Source organism: Peromyscus leucopus, chromosome 1, assembly GCF_004664715.2.
Source record: "Peromyscus leucopus breed LL Stock chromosome 1, UCI_PerLeu_2.1, whole genome shotgun sequence".
Lineage (NCBI taxonomy): Eukaryota > Metazoa > Chordata > Mammalia > Rodentia > Cricetidae > Peromyscus > Peromyscus leucopus.
Genome location: NC_051063.1, coordinates 189,458,541 through 189,479,818, shown reverse-complemented (window position 1 = coordinate 189,479,818; position 21,278 = coordinate 189,458,541). Strand labels below are relative to the sequence as shown.

The 21,278-nt window shown below is 36.8% G+C and overlaps 1 pseudogene; it reads left to right on the top strand.

The window, feature by feature from the left end:
• The first annotated feature begins 10,207 nt into the window (after positions 1 to 10,207).
• Positions 10,208 to 21,278, top strand: part of LOC114688242 — a 33,609-nt pseudogene continuing 22,538 nt past the window's right edge.

Here is a 21,278-nt window from a genome sequence, read left to right as displayed (position 1 = left end):
CAGGTTCCCAGTGCCATGCCTATATTTTCTTCTGTGGAACCTGACTCAAATCTCTCCAGAAAGCCTTTTACTGACAGAATAGTTCTTTGTTGAGCAAGGAAGCAGGTAGACTAATTGCAGACCTCTACTTCTCCATTAGCTTCTCCAAATCTAATTCCCAGTTCTCATCCCCAGCTCTACACCAGACTGCCTGCTATGGTCTTTCCTCAATCTCTGCCTCCATTTCCAGGGAACTAAGTAGATACCAGTAGAACATCCCACTTTTCTTCTTTCTTTGGATAACCTCAACCTCATCCCCCTTGACTATCGCCATTTATAAGTCTCAAGTCCAAATACCTAGAAACACATTTTACCTGGAACCCTCAATGGCCACATCTAGCAGGATTCCCAGAAGAATTTCATACCAGGCAACACACATCCACCAAACTCCTCAGAATTGTGGAGGGCAACAGAACCCAAGGAATAAATCAGCCACCGAAAAAAAGACAAAAGCAGATAGCAGCACCCAAAATTACCATCTTCCTGCTTCTTTCCTTCTTGGATTAAGAAGTATATGCTATATTTAAGAAGCTCATAGTTGACAGGTATGGTGTTTTCAGGAATATTTGTGATATTTTATGTTTTTTTGTGTTTTTACTGTTGCATAAGACAGTGATATATCTTATAATATTATATTTGATAACATTGCATTAATATGCATTGATATGAAGTTTTGTGTTGTGATATTTTGTTTCTGTTTTGACAAATAAAGTTTGCCTGAAGATAAGAGATTAGAGCTTGCCACTAGTTAACCATAGAGAACTGGGGGTATGCACAGACAGGAGACAGGAAGTTACATGGCTGGGCAGAGAGAAGAAGTGATAAAGCAGGGTACAGACAGGAGATTGCCCCCTTTTCAGTCTGAGGAGCTAGAGAGGTAGGAGGTGGCTGTGGCTATTCCTTTGCTTCTCTGATGTTTTAGCTTTTACCATGATATCTGACTCTGAGTATTTATTATTAAGACTAATAAGTATCATGCATCATGCCCACTGAGCTAGTCTGGAATTTTTTCTGTTGCAGCCTCTCCACAGCAAGCTCCACGGGTGATTGGGTTCCAAAAGTTGTCAGACTTAGCCCCTCACCTCCAGCCAACTATTCCTTTAGGCAGCTCCCACTACATGTGCTTCCTCCCCACAATCCTCTGTGTGCATTTTTCAGACAACAGTTTCCCTTTCCTGGTAGGTTGTGGGTTTCCCCTGGGACCTTTCCTCTCCTCAGGCTGCTGCCAAACTAGTTAGCTGCCTGGAAAACCTGCTTGGGCTTCTACTGTTCTACTCATCACCAGTCAGCTGCATATCTTCACCATCAGCAGCAGCAGATTTGGTGAGACAATTGGGATTTCTTAAAGGGGGGATTAGTTTTTTTAAAAAGACATAAAGTGAATTTTTCTACATTAAAAAAATGGGAAACTATATTTTGATAAAGGGAGTTAGTTCTCTATATGATTACACAATAGATGGTTTAAAATGGAAAAATTAAATTAGAGGATAAATAACTTAGATGGAATTTATATAATTCCAATTATATACATCATTAGTTTGATCATTCTTGTTTTATTCATAAAAAAGTTGGTTAATATGAGTACCAAGATACAAGTCATAGGAAAACTTGTTCAAACAGATCATAGAGATATTCAGACCCAGACAATACAATTTAAATGAGAACCAATCCAGCATTGTATTATAAGATTAGAGAGGAATAGCCCAAGGTTTTTAAACAACCAACCTTAATTTATCTAGTCACATTACAGGAACAGCCAAAGAATAGGTACCCCAAGGCTATGCAAGAGCTGAATAGACTCCTGTGGAAATGTTATATTTGAGGATATTTAAGGAAGTGATAGTCTCCTATGGCATGCATTCACCTTTTGTGAAGAAGATGTTAAACTCATAGTCAATTTGTAACAGAATTATCCCACAAGACTGGAGAGACTTAGTTTCAGCAGTATTGGAGCCTAGTCCTCAATTACAGTGGAGAATCTAGTAGAAAGATGAGGTTAGGACCATTGAACAATGAAGGAGGGATAGAGGTATTGAAATCTCCCAAGATCAACTTCTTGGAGAGGCAATTATTCTAATGTACAAAGATAGTCTCTATATCATGACCACACTTTGGCTCTATGCTGTGTAGCATCTTTGAATGTTTGGGACAGAATTAAAGAAGTCAGAAAGAGAACTGAGTCATTTACTAAAGTCATACAGAGACCAAAAGAAACCTTCACTGATTTCTTACAAAGATTGACTTTATCAGTAAATATAATGATACCAAATTCAGAAGCTAGATAAATACTAGGTGAATCTCTGGCTTTTGAAAATGTTCATTCACAATGCAAAAGCATAATTAGGGCTTTAAAGGCAAGATCAGCACCCACAGAAGGATAAATCTGAGATATAGTCAATATTGAATCTCATAACTATGGTGATATTTGAATATGAGTAGTGATTTCCAGAGGCTTGAAGAAAAATCAAGACATTTGGGTGTTTTAATTGTGAGAAACAAGGTGGCCTAAAAAGCAATTGTTGGCATGCTGTTTCTAGAAACAATGTGTTTCTAAGAATAACCCCAACAGAATGCCCCTCTCTTTTGGAGTATGCAAAAGATGTGGCAAAGGCTGACATTGGGCCAATGAATGTAGATCAACAAGGGACAAAATAACCCTTTGCCATCAGGAAACATTTTAGGGGCCTCTAGCAGGCTACCATATCAAATTTTGTTCAGTTATTTCTTGTTACTGTAGGAGAAACTCCTTCCCAGAGCAATTAAAGAATCTAATTCCTATTGTAAAAAACCACACTGCTCTGGATGATAGAAGAGCTATAGAAGATAAATCAAAATTTTCAGGAGAAACCATAAGCAAATATTTTGGCATATTCTATAAATGATCAAAGACCAAAGCTAAAAATATGAATAAATGACATTGTAATTGAAGATATAGTAAACACAGGTGTAGATGAAACAATAATTTCACCATAAACTTGATATCCAAATTGTCCTCTTCAGGAGGTAAATGTTCAGATTTTAGGGATTAAAACATTGTCTCAGGTAAACAGAGTGAGATGGGTTGAGTACAGAGAGGAAAATTAAAGCCATATGTGGCAAACAGCAATTAACCTATGGGACATGACTTTTTACAGCAATGGAATACCCAGATTAACATTCTACCAATCTCAGAAACAAACTATGAACTAACATATATATCTGGGGAAAATATTACAAGGTATTATAAAGAACAATCACTGTTTTTTCAGAATGTACAAGAACAGGGCACAACAGCTGTTGATTTTTCAAAGGTACCAAGAGTCCTACCTTTAAAATGGTTAACAGACAAATCTGTATGGGTTGAGCAATGGCCTTTAATATCAGAGAAATTACAGGCCTTAGAATAGTTGGGACAAGAGCAGATAAATGCTCAGCATATTGAAGAATCAACCAGCCCTTGGAATTCTCCTGTATTGTTATTAAAAAGAAATCTTGAAAATGAAGAATGGTAACAGATCTAAGAGCTGTAAATAAGGTGATTCAGACAATAAACTATCTACAGCCTGGAATTCCTTTGCCTTCTCTGTTACCTAAATGATTGCCTCTTATAGTTACTGATTTAAAAGACAGTTTCTTCACTACACCTTGGCAAGAAAAGGATAGAGAAAAATTGCCTTAATGGTGCCTACTTACAATAATTATCAGTCTGTTAAGAGATATCAATGGAATGTTCTCCCATGGGGAATGTTAAATAGCCCCACCCTGTGACAATATTTTTTACAACAACCATTGAAAATGATAAATGAGCAGTTTCCTCAATCTACACAATTATATGGACAATATCTTACTAGCTAATTCAAATGTAGATTCCTTAGAGAAAATGCTTGAAAAAGTAAAGAAAATTTTGCCTTGTTGGGGATTACAAATTGCTTCTGAAAAACTACAAAGAAGGGATTCTATTAATACTTAGGATATGAAATAGGTCTATAAAAATTCAACCCCAAAAGGTACAACTCAGGAGATATCAACTGCAGACTTTTAATGACTTTCAAAAATTGCTGGAAGACATTACCTATCTACAGCCCACTATTGAAGTACCAACTCAAGAACTGAGTAATTTGTTTCAAACCAAAAATGCCATTGAGTTTCTTTTTGTTTATGTTGACCTTCTACTTCTTGGTAAGTAGTTATCCCTTATCTGTAGTTTGGATAGCCAGTGAGATTGTGTCAGAGGATATTTTATTTTTCCTTTGTGAGTGCATAACAATTAACAGTTGCTTTTGGATTAGGGATGGGATCATGTGTCTTCTCCTCTCAGTGCTGGTACTCCATCTGACTTAGACTTGAACAGGCCCTGTGCATACTATCACAGTCTCTGTGTGTTTGTGTGGGAATTGGTCCTGCTGTGTTTCCAAGGCCTTATTTCCTTGGTATCTTCTGTCTTTACCATCTCTTACTATCTTTCTGACTCCTCTTCCATAGAGTTCCCTAAGGCCATAGGGGAGGGATTGATAGATCCATCCAATTTAGAACTGAGTGTTCCAAGGTTTCACAAACTGTATATTGTCCAGTTGTGGGTCTCTGTTTTTATTCCTGTCTACTGTAGGAGAAAGCATCTTTGGTGATAGATAAACAAGGTACTGTCTATAGCCATATGTTGTTAGAAGTCATTTAGTGCTCTAAAGTCATATGATCCTTTAGTATAACAGAAGTATTTTCCCCCTAGGTCCATGGCCTAACACCAGATTATTGGCACTGGGAAGTTTTAGGAATGGATTCTATCTTATGGAGTAGGCCATAAATCCAATCAGATAATGGTTGGTTATGACCACAAATTTGGTGCCATTACTGCACCAGCATATCTTGAAGGAAGGTCACCATCATCAATCACGGGGTTTGCAACTCTGTTGTGTTTTCCGTTCTCCTCTGTTAGTATGCACATTACCTTCTTCTTTTTTTTTTTTTTTTGATTTTTCAAGACAGGGTTTCTCTGTGTAGCCTTGCACCTTTCCTGGATCTTGCTCTGTAGACCAGGCTGGCCTCGGACTCACAGAGATCTGCCTGCCTCTGCCTCCGACTGCTGGGATTAAAGGCGTGCGCCACCACTGCCTGGTGCACATTATCTTCTTTTACCTTGCAAAAGACTCAGTAGGGGTGAAGGCTCCAAGTATCCACCCAGTGACCTCAATTTTGTCACCTTTATGTAAATAATCAAAATAGGTTTCAAAGTGTCATGACCCTTCATTACTCTTTTGAAACCAATCGATACACATATGATAACTACCAATATTAAGACTTAGCTTATTACCTGCTTTTGTGGATGGACCTATTTATTTTCAAATATTTGCATTTATTTCATATAAAAGATACAGTATTTATTTTACTAGGCATTCCTGGCTAGTTTTTTGTCAACTTGACAGAAGGTAGTGTCAGTTGGAAAAAGGAAACTTCAATTGAGACAATACAAAAACAGATTTGCCTGTGGAAAAGCCAGGAATACAATGATTTTCTTGATTGATATGAGTGCCTGCCTCATTGTGAGTTGTGCTGCATATGGGCAAAAGTTCCTTGCTACAAAAAAGCGGACTGAGCAAGTCATAAGGAATAAGGAAATAAGCAGTTTTTTCCATGGCCTCAAAGTCAGTTGCTGCATCCAGTTTCCTGCCTTGAGTTCCTTCCATGATTCACTAGGTTATGGACTGTAAGATGTAAGATGAATTAAACTTTTTCCTCCTCAAGTTGATTTTTGTCTTTTTTTAAAAATCAGGGTAAGACCTCTCGAAACTGAGAAGCTTTTGCAGGGCAAAAGACACAGTCAATAAGACAAAAAGACAGCCAACAGAATGGGAAAAGATCTTCACCAACCCCACATCTGACAGAAGATTGATCTCCACAGTATATAAAGAACTCAAGAAACTAGACATCAAAATACTGAACAGTCCAATTAAAAAATGGGCTAAAGAGCTAAACAGAGAATTCACAAAACAAGAACTACAAATGGCTGAAAGACATTTAAAGAAATGCTCAACATCCTTAATCATTGGAGAAATGCAAATCAAAACGACTCTGAGATACCACTTTACACCTGTCAGAATGGCTACGATCAAAAACACCAATGACAGTCAATGTTGGAGAGGATGTGGAGCAAAGGGAACACTCCTCCACTGTTGGTGGGAATGTAAACTTGTACAACCACTGTGGAAATCAGTATGGCGGTTTCTCAGAAAATTAGGAATCAAACTACCTCAAGACCCAGCCATCCCACTCTTGGGCATATACCCAAGGAATGCTAATTCATACCATAAAGATACATGCTCAGCTATGTTCATGGCAGCACTATTTGTAATAGCCAGAACCTGGAAACAACCTAGATGCCCATCAATGGAAGAATGGATGGAAAAAATGTGGTACATATACACAATGGAGTACTACTCAGCAGAGAAAAACAATGAAAGCATGAAATTTGCAGGCAAATGGATGGAACTAGAAAAAATCACCCTGAGTGAGGTAACCCACACCCAGAAAGACAGTCATGGTATGTACTCACTCATAAGTGGATTCTAGATATAAAATAAAGAACAATCAGACCACAACCCATAGAACGATGGAGGGTATATATATAGCATGGAGTTCCCTAAGACAACTGTGGCTTATAATAAATTTCGGTTTTACTCAATTATTGAAAAAAATAGCCAAATGAATGGAAACACATGAAATATGAACCAAAGGCTGAGGGGCCCCCAGCTGGATCAGGCCCTCTGAATAGGTGAGACAGATAATTGGCTTGATCAGTTTGGGAGGTAACTAGGCAGTGGGACCAAGTCCTATGCTCATTGCATGAGTTGGCTGTTTGAAACCTGGAGCTTATGCAGGGACACTTGGCTCAGTCTGGGAGGAAGGGACTGGACCTGCCTGGACTGAGTCTACCAGGTTGATCGCAGTCCTTGGGGGAGGATTTGCCCTGAGGAGGTGGGAATGGGGGGTGGACTGGGGGTAAGGGGAGGGGGTGGGAGGGGGGAGAATAGGGGAACGCATGGCTGATATGTAGAACTGAATGGTATTGTAAAATAAAATAAATTAAATTTAAAAAAATTAAAAAAAATATAAAAGCCATTCTTGGCCAGAAAATCATTGAAAAAAAAATCAGGGTAATAGGAACCCTAATCAAGACAATTTCTTTTCCAATATTTTCATGGTCAGTTGTGGTTTTGCTTTTAGACTTCTCAGAAGACAGAAGACAGTGATGAGGATATGTAGCTTTCTTAGACATTTGTTTTGCTTCTTTAAAATCAGTACCTTACAAAATGATATATGTGGATTTTTCTTGGCTCACAGTTTGAGATTATATTCTGTCACTGCAGAAAGCCATATATTTAGGAGATGAAGGCAGCTGAATACATGGGATTCCACACAGTGAGGAAGCAAGAATGTAGGTTGCTACTATCTACATCTTTTGTTGGGGCATCTATCTTCAGCTGACAGGCCTTGAGTTTTTTAATCACTAGAATTTTTTTTAATAGCTAGAAGTTTCTCCTGCCCTGCCTGCGCCCTGCAGTCCCATGGCTTGCTTATAAAATAATCACTCAGAAGCTTATATTAATTAAAACTGCTCAGCCATTAGCTCAGGCCTACCACTGACTAGCTCTTCCATTTAAACTCAGCCCATTTCTGTTAATCTATATGTTGCCACGTGTTCCATGGCTTTATCTATGCGCTGGTTTCATGCTGCTCCCTGGATGGTGGGCTGGCATCTCCTAACTCAGCCTTCTTCTCCCAGAATTTTTCTTTTTTGTTTATCTCACCTATACTTCCTGCCTGGCTACTGGTCAATCAGCATTTTATTTATCAACCAATCAGAGCAATACATTCACAGCATACAGAAAGACATTCCCATTATCTTTTCTTCTTTTTTATTCCTTTTGGAACCATGACCAATTAACTGGTGCTATCTATAATTAGGATCTCCCTCCGCAAACTAACATTCTCTAGAAAAATCTCTAATACTAACACTCCAAGATTGGTTTTTCACAGTAATTCTAAATCCTGCCATGTTGACCTGATTGACCATTGAAGACAAACTCATTTACCTTTGGTGTCAGGTGTCCAGAAATGGGATAGATTTAAAATTCCAAATAGTTTTCATGGATATACTAACAAGAACCTAATACAATTCTTCTTTCCCTCACTTCATAAGGTTTTCACAGTTTTGTAATAAAAGTGGTGGAGCCCCCCAGCATTTTGGAGATGCCAAAACTGTGTGATAATCACAAAAAACATCTAGCAGTGACAACTGTGCATGCTGTGGGTTATGGAGCAAAATGAATGAAGATAATCAAATTCTTGTGTCTCTGAAGGCCTGAAGTAAATCTCACATGAAGAACATTGAGCTACTAGATAGATTTAATTAACACTTAGAGACTTTCTGATTAGGCCTCCATTTGGCCAACAACTGACAAGTGGAATTTCATAAAACTAAGAATCTTCATCATGGCTAAAGAAACAATCAACATGGTGAAAAGGGGACCCACAGAATGGAAGAGAATCTTTGACAGCTATACATCTCAAAGAGGTGTATCCAGAATATACAAAAGAAAACTAAAAAAGCCATGAGTCAAATAAACAAATGACCGATGTTAAAAATGGACCTGGAACTGGCTTCATATACATGAGAGGACTACGCTTTTCTCAAGGGAAGGGAGAGGAAGTGCTGAATGGAGAACGGAAATGTTGCAGGGAGATAAGGGAAGGAGGGGAAGCTATGATCAGGCTAGAAAATCAATTAATTGATTAATTATTGAAAAAATTAATTTTATTTAAAATAAAAAAGCAAAATAAAAATAAAATGGGCCTGGAACCTTTACAGAGAGTTCTCAAAAGAATAAAATAGAGCCTAAGAAATCTTCTAAAAAAGATAATCATCACCAGCTATTGTGGAAATGCAAACACAATTTTTTAATAATTCATCCTATCCCAGTCAGAATAGCAAAAATAAGCAAAACAATAAAGAATTGCAGTGGGAAAACTGGCTACTTCAGGCAGGGTGTGAAAATAGAGGAGGGTGGAAAGGATAGTGAACCTCACTTAGCTGTGTACTAGTCCAATAATATTGGTTCACCCCTATTAAGGAGAAGTCATTGTTCATACAATGATTCACTTTGTATAATATGTATAGTTTTCATTGTGGTAACCTTTACATTAGCATCACCATGGCCACAGTGCAACACACAGTAGAGTCCTGGACTTAATTCATCTCTGTGCTTTTAAAAACAGAGCACTTCTCCTGACATATTTATTCTGTGTTTTGGGGTGGGGGATGAAAGCCTAGGTGAATTTCTAAGGCATTATATTTCTTAATGCCACTATGATCTAACAAATGAAGAAGTCTCAGGTGGACCCAATGTTCAAAGAATAGAGTGTATCATGACAATATTCATTGTTTCATAGTGAAAGAATATTACATAAGGTCAAAGAGCAGATTCAAACAGGAAACTTGATTTTTTTCATTGACGTAAAATTGATTATTTAGAAATCAATTGAGCAGAACCATTATTTTCATCAGAAAGAGACAAAGTGTTTAGAGTTATCCACAGACATAAAATATTCATTCAGACACGCACTTATAGAAGAAGGAAAACTGTGACTGATGGAGACCCTAGAAAGCAAAACAATTGATAGTCTCTATTTCTGCAGAACATCGTTTCCATTGTTGTGAGTTGGTCAGGCCTGGCATGGACCTTTTCTGGCCCTCTTCCCTTTCGTCTATTATGGCATCATCTGGTTTAACATGTTTGTATCATCATTAATGGCTTTCTCATGAATAGTTTCCTGGTTCATACTTGTGAACAAATTCAACAAGAGAATTTCATGCCTTGGGACAGGTTCTCTATGATCTTGGATGAAGTCATGCTGCCTGTGGCTAGAGAGATCCTAAGAAAATATTTTTAAACCATCTTGTTTGTGATCCTTAATGCAGGGCCTCAGATTCAAAGCCTGTGGGAAGAAAGTGTAAAAGAATTCCACAGGGGAGTGAAGATTCTTGTCAGAACATACTCGGGATGATTCAAATGATTAAATTCAGCCACCAAAAATTTAAAAACCAACATGCACACACATATGAGCTGTGCATATCCATGCTGGACATTTAGAGTTCACATTATCATTGTCACGGATGGCCAGATACTTTGTTAATATGCTGTTCTCTTGGATTTTTATCTCTTGCTTTCTGAAGATTCCTATTCTTGTGTGCTCCTACAGCATCATTGAGTGCTTAGTCAGAATGAATTACTGTTTAACTGGTAAAGGAAATGTGGTGATTACTGGTTTTTTCCTGCTTTTGCTATCTACCCACTCAATAGAACAATTGATTGGCGGATGACTAAATTTAACAGAGATTTTACGGTTGAGTACGTCTTTTTTTCCATTTATTCATTATCTAAATTTGACATTTATGTGCCTTGGGGGAAGTATGGATTCAAATATCATTATTCCTCACTTTGATTCCTAGATCTCTTCTGTGATGCTGTTTTTTTAGTGACTCATCTTGTGTTTTCAAGGGGAAAATGGGAATTTGAGTTTTATTCATTTTCTTTTCCACAGTAGACACTAGGATTTTCCCTGATATTCTCTGCCAAGCCTCTAACTCCTCAGAATTTGGATATTTTCAATATTAACTCTACTGCAGATGGATTAGATGATAGAATGTGATAGAGTATTTGAGGGGACTCTAGAAGTCAGGCTGTGCTCCTGTGAGAAGAGATGATACCAGTAAAGTCAGTGACCAGTGATTTCACTGTGTGTGAGTGAAAGCATTATCTGTGTTTGGATTTGGGAGCAGGGATGTCAGAATTAGACATTGAGACCAACTTTCTGCTTTAGAAATGCATTCATTTGTCTCAGATTCTTTTATATGACTGCTAATATTTGTATTATCTGATAACTTACAGGCTTACCTATTTGCTTCATGAACACACAATATATATTTGTTCATTGTTATGAATGTGTTTCTGTGTGCCCCTTAATTGTGGTGGGGCCTCTGAGGATTGCTTCTAGTTATTCTCAAAGATGCAAGATTGAGACATAGTGTCAGACATGTCTAATTGAGTTTATTAGGTCATGCTAAAGAGAAACAATCATGTATATTGAGGTTTAATAGAAGTCAGGTGTGTTTTATCTCTAGCTCACATGCCCATCACTGTAGGTAACCACACAGTAAGTATCTGAAAATGAGAAATCCAGCTTACTCTCAAGTCTGAACTCAACAATGGCAATATGGAAATACATATTCAAGAGTTAGGTTCGAGGCGGTGGGTGGAAAATCACCTAAAATAAACATAGGACTGAAGTTGGATAATTATCAGTATAGCATTACTATGGATGCTGAAATGTGACTGTAGAGGAAGTAATCAATTCAGAAGTAGGAAGAGAAAAAGTGTTCAAGTGTGAAATGTTAGTTGATATTTAGGATATCTTGAAAGGATTAGTCTTAAATGGACATACTGAAGGCAGCTAGGGAAATTTAAAAATTAGCATCTAAATAAAATATTCTGTGGAAGAATGTACTGGCTCCAGGGATCATTGGTTACTTCAAGTAAGGTTACAAAGCTCTAGGGTCTACCAGACACTTGACCTTGCATGCAGGAAAGAGACTCTTCTGCTTTACAGCAGATGGTGTCCCTGTTCCTTCTCTTATTCTCTGCTCTCTAATCTTAGCAGATCAGTCACCGATGTGTAGCAGCCTAAGTCCCCCTTCAGGTTATACAGCAGCAGCCCCATGCCTGCAAGGGAACTGTAATAATGTGAGCTCTCTGTGGCTGGCTTATCTAATATGTAAAAGAAGAGAGTGCTTTGTAAGAATGATTTAATATCTTATGAAATCAGAAATGAAACTAAAATAAACTTGCAATAAAAGCTATAAAAATTAGCATGTTTGATTTAGATAACACATTTTCAAATTGTACCTTTCTTAGAGAGTGAGGCACATGCAATCTTATACTTTTCAAGGCTCATTACTGCTGTGATGCCTTTGATAAAAAATTTTTACATAAGTATGAGAAATCATGTATGTAATTTGAAAAATGGATTTTTCTGTTTTTCTCCAGTTAAATGTCCTCATGCTCTAATTGTGGCTGCACGATTCTATTTATTTTGACATAACTACAAAAGATCAGGAGTTGAGAAGTTAACATTATTTTCTATTTCACTAGTTTTTGTGTGGTCTAATTTTCTAATTGGATTTTACTTTCTTATTGTAGAAAGATGGTAAATAAATATTTTATAGGTACAGAATAGTATCTAGTAGGTACAAAATATGTCTACCATCTGATTAAGCATATGAATCTACATAAGCACATGTTTATGCACACTATAGAATCTTTTATCTATGGTGGTCAATTTTTCTGCAAAGTAGTAACATTTTCTCTCACTGTGTATGGGAGTGCTTTTTCTTCACACTACATTTGAACTACGGCTGACTTATTATGTCCAAGTTGCATTGTATCATTTGTGTGTGCATTTGTATATTAGTAACTTCAAGCAATTTATATATTAGATGAACCTGTGAAGTCAGATTTTAAGTTTTTTTCTAGTTTACTGTGGATATTCACCATTTTTCAGTATTTTTCAAATTGAAGGACATAAATATCTGGTTACAGATTATTTGAAAATATTTTACAATGTAAGGTTTATTTTAAATATTTATGATATTTCATTCAGAAGCTATAAAATAACATGAACTTTTAATTGTACAAAGTGTATTTATCTTTTAATCTTGTTCATCTTTGGTCATGAATTCTCAATCTAAAATAACAGAAGGAAAATCATGTTAATTATACTATAGCATTTTCCTTCCAGAATAATAGAGAATCTCAGTCATTGGGATTTCTCTGGAAAATAAAATGATTAGGTGAATATCAATTTGTACACTGAGTTACCTTCATCAATTTTATTCAGAAGAATGAATATTTATTGAATCACTTTTACTATAGAATGGAAATGATGTGAAGCCAGAAACACTTAGCAATCCACACAGGATGTTCATCCTTTCCTACTCTTCCTACTGACCAATCTGTGAATTCAGGCACCATTGTCACACTTCTTAAAGTATTATTATTTATCAGTTATCAAACTATATTTTTCAGAAATGGCAGAACCCTTCTGTTTAATCCTCAATTAATGATTAAGTCCTTAATTGCCATAATTCTCAGTAATATTTATACACGTTCATAAATGTTAAGCAACTTTTGAATATATTTATCATCATGACATGAATATCTATTTATGGGGTAGAGGATAATAATTCATCATCTGTAAAAATGTACAATGATTAAATTATGGAGTTTAATATATCCTTTCAACTTTAAACTTTTTAATTATATATTTGCTGGCAAAAAATGTGCTATCCAAATCAAGTATGTTGCTGGCTATTGTGGTGGTGCACACATATAATCTGAGCATTTGTGTGGCACAGACAGGTTTTCAAGACAGGCATGGTCTATACAGAAATTTTAAGAAAATAAATATTTACATATTTAACAATAGTATTAACCACTATCTTTCTAGATGCTAAGTACCAGAAACACTTTGTAAGTAGACCCAATAAAACAACACAGTTAGCGAATACCTTTCAGTGAAAATTTCATATGTAATACTTTGGGGGCAGGATATAATCCCCTATTGAGTTGTCCACAGTATCTTGGTTCCCAGAAGAAGAAAATGCAAAGCTCCAAGTCTGTGTTCTCACAGTGAAACAGAAACATTGTCCCATATTTTGTATTGATGTGTACGTAATGCATAGAAACATAAAGGAGTCCTTATTTACATCATCTGAGCTCGATAGATGTTTTTTAAAGCTTTCAAACTAATAAGTTTTGTGTAGAAACTGTCTTCTCAAGATTTTGATCATCAATGCCCATTGGTTGGAATAAAACAAAGGTTCTGAGCCAGAATGTGGATATTTCAAGGCATTTTGAAAGTATTAGTTCATGTGGGTGTGTTATTGAAGGCTGCTATATGCATAGTGGACAAACAGTAATTTCTGTAAACACATCAGCTATCTAGAGGTTTAGAAATGCACTTGGTATGTTAAATATAAAGATGGAGTTGACTTATGATGTCCTTCAACTTCAGAATTTCTCTATTTAGGTTTTCCATGTTACTTGTCTGTTGCTGAAAATGGGGAATTGAAGTCACTCACCATCTCTGTTCTGGGGTTGATCTGTGCTTTCGAATCTAATACTGTTTCATTAAGGAAGTTGGAAACTCCTGTGTTTAATGTGTACATGATTAGAATTATAATACCCTGTTGTTGGATGTTTTCCTTTGTGAGTAGAAAGTATGCTTACTATTTCTTCTGAATAGGTTTTGCTTGATGTCTTATTTGTCACATCTTAGAACAGTTATGCATGCTACGTTTTTAGTTGTATTTGCTTGGAATTCTTTTTCCATCCTTTAACTCTAATTTGAAGTCTATCATAGTTGTGAATTGCATTCTTGGAGACAGAAAAACCCTTGTATTGTTTTCTGATTAAATCTATTTATGTTGTCTTTTCATAATATTATGAGACCATAAATATTAAGAGTTATTATTGGATGTTATGTATTACTTCATGCCATTTTTTTTGCATTTGGTTGTTCTATTAGATGTCTATTATTCAGTGTTCTGGAATTGTTAATTGTTTCCTGACATCTTGGACATTATTTTGCCTTTTTTTGAGACCTAATTATTCTATCCCATTTCCTTTTCAAAACTGTTAGTGGTAATAATTTTCTTCAATGTTTTTTATCATGAAGAGTTTACCTTTCCCTCTTACTGTGACTGACAGTTTTGCTATTTATATTAGTCTGGTGTATCATTGGTGCTAGTTCATGACTTGTAGAACATTCATCCCTTCTGGCTTACTAGTCTCTACTGAAAGAATCAGATGCTATTCTGATGGGTCTCCCTTTAAATGTGACTTCATCTTTCTCATTTGAAGTTTTCTGTGTCCTTTTTTGGTTCTGGATTTTAACTGTCACTATTATTTTATAACATTGCAGTTTTTGTGGTCATATATATTTCGAGTTTTGAAAAATCAATGAGACTTAACATATCCCTGAAGAACATTGCAACCAAAAGCTAAAGAATGTACATTCTTCTCTGGATTTCATAGGACTTTATGCAAAATAGACCACATATTAAGATAAAAGAAAGTCTATAAAAATACAGAAAAATTAAAATCACATCCTGAAATTTTTCAGTCTACCATGGACTACATCAGGATAGAAACAACAATAAAAGTTAAGGAAAACAAATTTGTAGAAATTAAGTTACACAAAACTGAATCAAACTTGATTGAAGGAACAAAACAAGAAGGAAATTATAAAATTCTTAGAGTTGAAGAAAATTAAATCACAACATACCAAAATCTATGGGAAAACTTAAAACAGTCATAAGAGTAAAGTTTATGGCACTTGAATCCACATCAGAAAGTTTGAGAAATCACAAACTAATAACTTGATGAAACACCGGAATCCTTGGAAATACAAGAACAATTAATAACTCATAAAGGTAAGATCATCAAATCAAATGAAGAGCTCATCAAAATCAGGATAGAAATTAATGACCTAGAAGTGGAAAAATCAATTCAAAGAATGAATGAAACTAAAGATAAAAGACTGACAAAACTTTAGCCAAATAAAGAATAAGATAGAGAGCTTGAGAGATGGCTTACAGGTTAAGAGCACTCGCTGTTCTTCAGAGTCTGATTCAATTCCAGCACCACATGTGCTCACAACATCTGTAATGAATCTGGCTCCTCTTCTTGTAGTTATACTTGCTGTATACATAATAAATAAATAAATTTTTTAAAAAAGAATAAGATAGATAATCAAAATTAATAAATTTTATAATAAAATTATATTATTATATATAATATATATCCTAATATATAATATATAATATCCTAATAATAATCAAAGTTAAAATTAGAGATGGAAGGGGAACCATTACAACACACACTGAGGACATTTGAACAATCGTAAAGAGATGTTTAAAAACATATATATCCCTCTAAATTGGATAAGTTTAAAGAAATGTCTAAATTTCCAGATATACATATTTCCAACAAAAATTAAATCAAGATAACATTATTAAGTTAAATAGACCCAAACATCCAGTGATATCAAAAAATTAATTAAAAGTCTTCCAAATAAAAAAAAGCACAAATTCAGATGTAGTCAGTGAAAAATTGTACCAGGCTTTCAAAGAGGATCTTACACTAACATATCAAACTATTATACACAAAAAAGAAAAACAAAGAACACATACTTTATGAAGGCAGTATTATTCTGATTTCAAAAACATATAAAGACCCTACCCAAAACACAAACAATTATAGATTAATGTCTGATTAACATAGACACAAATAAATTGCTGGAAGCCTAAATTCCAGAACATAGCAAAATGGTTATATGACATAACCTTATTGTCTCATCCAAGAAATGTCAGGCTGGTTGAACATCCCTAAATAATGTAATCTACCATATGAACAGACTAAAGTACAGGAAAAAATTGATCATCTGATTAAATGGAGTAAAGGCCTCTGATAAAATCCAACATCATTTCATGATAGAAGTCTAGAGAAAATAGGGATAAAGAGAATGGACCTCAGCATTACAAAGGCAGTATATAATAAACCCACAGCCAGCATCACCAAAACCAAAGGAAAAAACTCAATATGTTTCAATAAATTTCTGAAAAAGACAAGGATATCCATTCTCACCACTTCTGTTTAACATAGAACTTGTATTCCTACCAAGAGAAATAAGGGAGATGAAAGAAACAGAGAGGTTACAGATAGGAAAAGAATCAAAGCATCTTTACTTGCAGATGATGTAGTAAAATACAAAAAAAAGATCCTGAAGACTGTCTCAGAAATCTATACACTTGATACAGACATTCAGTAGCACAGCAGGATACAAAAGCCTCACAGAAAATGTGATGGACAAATGCTAAACATACTGAGAAAGAAATCAAGAAACCAGTCCCTCTAAAAATGACTCCCCAAATAAAGTATCAGTGGATAAGTGTAACCAAGGGGGTGAAAGACAGATGCAATAAAATCTTTAAGACAATGAAAGACTTTAAATAAGACACTGTTGTGGTGTTTTCACCAGAGAAGACTGCTCTGACATGGGTTTAAACCAAATGACATCTTTATTAGCTGGACAGCAACTGCACTGGTGTTTGGCATCACAGTGTAACCCCAAGCCTTTCTCCTGGTGAGCTTTTAAGCACATAAAACATGTTTTGGTGACATACTTTAGTTAATAAGAACAGTTAGCCAAAAGCAGAAATCAAAAAAAAAATGCAAGGTTAGTACATTTTTGAGTTTCCCTGAAAGATAGAGTTGACGGATTAGGCCTTTGTTTTAGTTTTCATCGGTGGTGCTGTGGACTGAGTTTTACAGTCTGAATGGTACTTCCATCATTCAGTCAGTTGTGCTAATGTCTGGGGGCCTACTAAGGTCTAGGGCTCTATACCAACAACTGCTGTTAGTAAATAAGTCAATCCATGGAATTATATTGTTTTAGTTTAAGATGTAGGGCCCTGATGTTAATCCAATCAGAGTGAAAATTAAAGGACCAGCCAGTCTGAGAGTAGAGTAGTTAGCCAGAATGACCAAGACAACAGAGATTGGTCCCAATTATTTCCCTATGGCAAGACTTTCCCTAATTACAATTAGCAAGAAACAACAATTTTTTTTCCCCAAAGCCATGAAGTTTTCCTTTTTATCTCATAAGAAGGCTAAGCCTTTCAAATTTTGTAGGACCATTTCTGCAAGGGAATATAACTGCTATTTTAATTTAGAAACTGAAACTTTTTATATCTCTTGGTCCTGATCAACATATGTACTTAGTTTGGAAAGCATCAGAAGACACTTAGTCAAACCATTGGTACATGTCTACCAAGTAATCTCAGAGGCCCACTAATTTTCTTGTTATCCATATGTGTTAAAACATGAGGCATAATAACAGGCATCAGTGAGCAAAAATAAGGTGAATATTTGTTTCTGGTCAGTAGTCACATTAGCTAATAACTTCCCTGTATCTGTCTTAATTGGTTCCCAAGTTTAGGCCTGCCTGAAGACCATGGGAGTTAGACCATAACCATGTATTCATACCAAACCCAATTCTCAGGAAGAGGTAGAGGGGTAGAGAGTGGAAGTCTCCAGGGCCAGATGAAACCTTAATTTCAATGGGTTCATAATCTGGAGACAGTTCATTGGCAGCAGTGTCCGTGGCTTTCACTTTCTTGACCTTAGTGTGGTAGATCCATGATATAATGTCAACTATCTTCATAGCCTTAGCAGTGGATAGATTCACTGTGTAGAATTACTTCCAAGTTGCTTTCAATGTTCCTGTGGCCACCTGCCTGACCCAGCAGTGTCACCAGAGTAAAGCAAATGGAAACTGGTGGTGGACTCAAAGGTCAGTGGGGTCTCTCAGACAGTTCAGTGTATAGACTCTAAGGAGAACTAGAGTGCCTGTTGTGATTCGAGAATGAAATGGTTAGTGTTATCTGAGCCAGAGATGTAGTGGGGGAAGGTCTTCCAAATATAATCTTATGGGTGTGTAGAAAAAGTCAACACCCCCATATGGTGTGCAGCAGCCTGAAGCAAAGCAAAGGAAGGAAGCCTACCATCCATCATTTGGTAAATTCTTTTTTATTATTCATTTTACATACTAACTACAGATCCCACTCTCATCCCTCTTTCTACTCCCCCCTGATGTCCCCCCAACCTACACCCCATCATCACCTCCAAAGGAGTAAGTCTTCCCATGGGGGGGACAGAAAAGCCTGGAACATTCAGTTGAGACAGGATCATGCACCTCCTCCCTGCATCAAGGTTAAGCAAGGTGTCAAACCATAGGTAATGGGATCCAGATAGTAGCTCATGTACAAGGGACAGATCTTTATCACACTTCCAGAGGCTTCTCAAACAGACCCAGCTACACAACTGCCTCCCATATGCAGAGTGTCTAGTCTGGTCCCATGCAGACACCACAGCAGTCAGTCTAAGTGTATGAGTTCCTATGACCTTGGTTCAGTTGACGGTGTAGATTTCCCCATCATGATCTTGACCCCCACCCTCCTTGCTCATATAATCCCTCTTCCCTCTCTATGACTGGACTCCCAGAGCTCTGCCTGGTGCTTGGCTGTGGATCTCTACATCTGCTTCCATCAATTACTAGATGAAGGCTCTATGATGACAGTTAGGGTATTCACCAGTCTGATTACCAGGGTAGGCCAGTTCAGAAACCCTCTCCACTATTACTAGTAGTCTAATCTGGGGTTGTCCTTGTGGACTCCTGGCATTCCCCTAGCACCAGGTTTATCCCTTATCTCATAATGTCTCCCTCTAGCAAGATAGCTCTTTCATTGTTCTCCTATTCCATCTCTCCCCAAACTCAATGATCCTGTTCCCTCATGTTCTGACCCCCCCCATCCCCTAATCTCTATTGCCCATCTCATCCTGAGTTTACTCATGGATATCTCCTCTGTGTCCCTTCCCAAGGTGATCCACGAATCACTTTGAGAGTCTTCCTTGTTTCCTAGCTTCTATGGAGCTGTAGGTTGTAGTCTGATTATCCTTTGCTTTGCATCTAGTATCCACTTATAAGTGAATACATAAAATGTTTGTCTTTCTGAGTCTGGGTTGCCTCACTCACGATGATATTTTCTAGTTCCATGCATTTGCCTGAATTCAGTGTCATTGGTTTTTTACAGCTGAGTAATACTCCATTGTGTATATATACCACATTTACTTTATCCACTCTTTGGTTGAGGGGCATCTAGGTTGCTTCCATGTTCTGGCTATTATAAATAATGCTGCTGTGAACATAGCTGATCAAGCGTCCTTGAGGTATAATTGAGCATCCCTTGGGTATATGCTTAAGAGTGGTATCATTAGGTCATGAGGTAGATTGATTCCAAATTTTATGAGAAGTCACTATACTTATTTCCATGGTGGCTGTACAAGTTTGTACTCCGCCAAAAGTGAAGAAGTCTTCCCTTTGCTCCACATCCTCTTCAACATAAGCTGTCATCACTGTTTTTTATCTTAGCCATTTTGATGGTAGCTCACTGTCATTTTGATTTGAATTTCCATGAGGACTAAGGATGTTGAACAATTCCTTAAATGTTTTTTGGCCATTTGAGGTTCTTCTGTTGAAAATTCTCTGTTTAGATCTGTAGCCCATTTTTCAATTAGATTGTTTGGTATTGTGCCGTCTAGTTTCTTGAGTTCTTTATATATTTTGGAGATGAGTCATCTGTCAGATGTGGGATTGATGAAGCTTTTTTTCCCATTCTATAGACTGTGACTTTGTCTTATTTACTGTGTCCTTGACCTGACAGAATCTTCTCAGTTTCAGGAGGTCCCATTTATTAATTGTTGCTCTCAGTGTCTGTGATACTGGTGCTGTGTATATCGCTCTGTATAAATAAAACAGATTGGCCAGAAGCCAGGCAAGAAGTATAGGTGGGACTAGCAGAGAGGAAAATTGAGAGAACAGGAAGGTGGAGAGGAGGAGACACCAGCCTGCCATCCAGGGAACATCATGCAGAGGCAGGAGGTAAATCCATGGAACACATGGCAACATATAGATTAACAGAAATGGGCTGAGTATAATAATAAGAGCTAGACAATGGTGGGCCTGAGCTAAAGGCCAAGCAGTTTAAATAATATAAGTGTCTGTATGTTTATTTTATAAGTGGGCTATGGGACTGCCAGGACTTGAAGGGACCCAGAGAGAAAAACTCTAGATACAAATGGTGCCCAACATGGGGCAAGAGTTTCCACCTAAAACCTGAGAAAAAAAAGATTCTAAAACGGAGCTAAAAACAGCTTCCTAGTTGTCTCTCTCAAGTTAGCAGCAGCCTGAATGTTTGAGCTACTCTATGGTGGGTTTGTGGCATGAGTGCAGGCTCGATCTATACTATGTTACACAGAGGTGTCTCCAAGCGGCGCACTATGCTGTGTGTTGGATATAGTTTTTGCTAGTTTAAAAAAAAAAAAAAAAAACGTTTTCTGGGCTATGCGCTGCTGTGATAGAACTGCTTCTGATAGTTGATCGTTCACATGGCTCCAGACCCAGAGCTGGCGGTAAACGTACCAACGCCATGTTGGAAAGCTAAGGTGGGCGGAGCCAGCAGCCATAGTGCTGCTTCAGTCTTAGAATGCTGCAGTTTAAAACAATAGATTCACAATAAGGCAGATTCA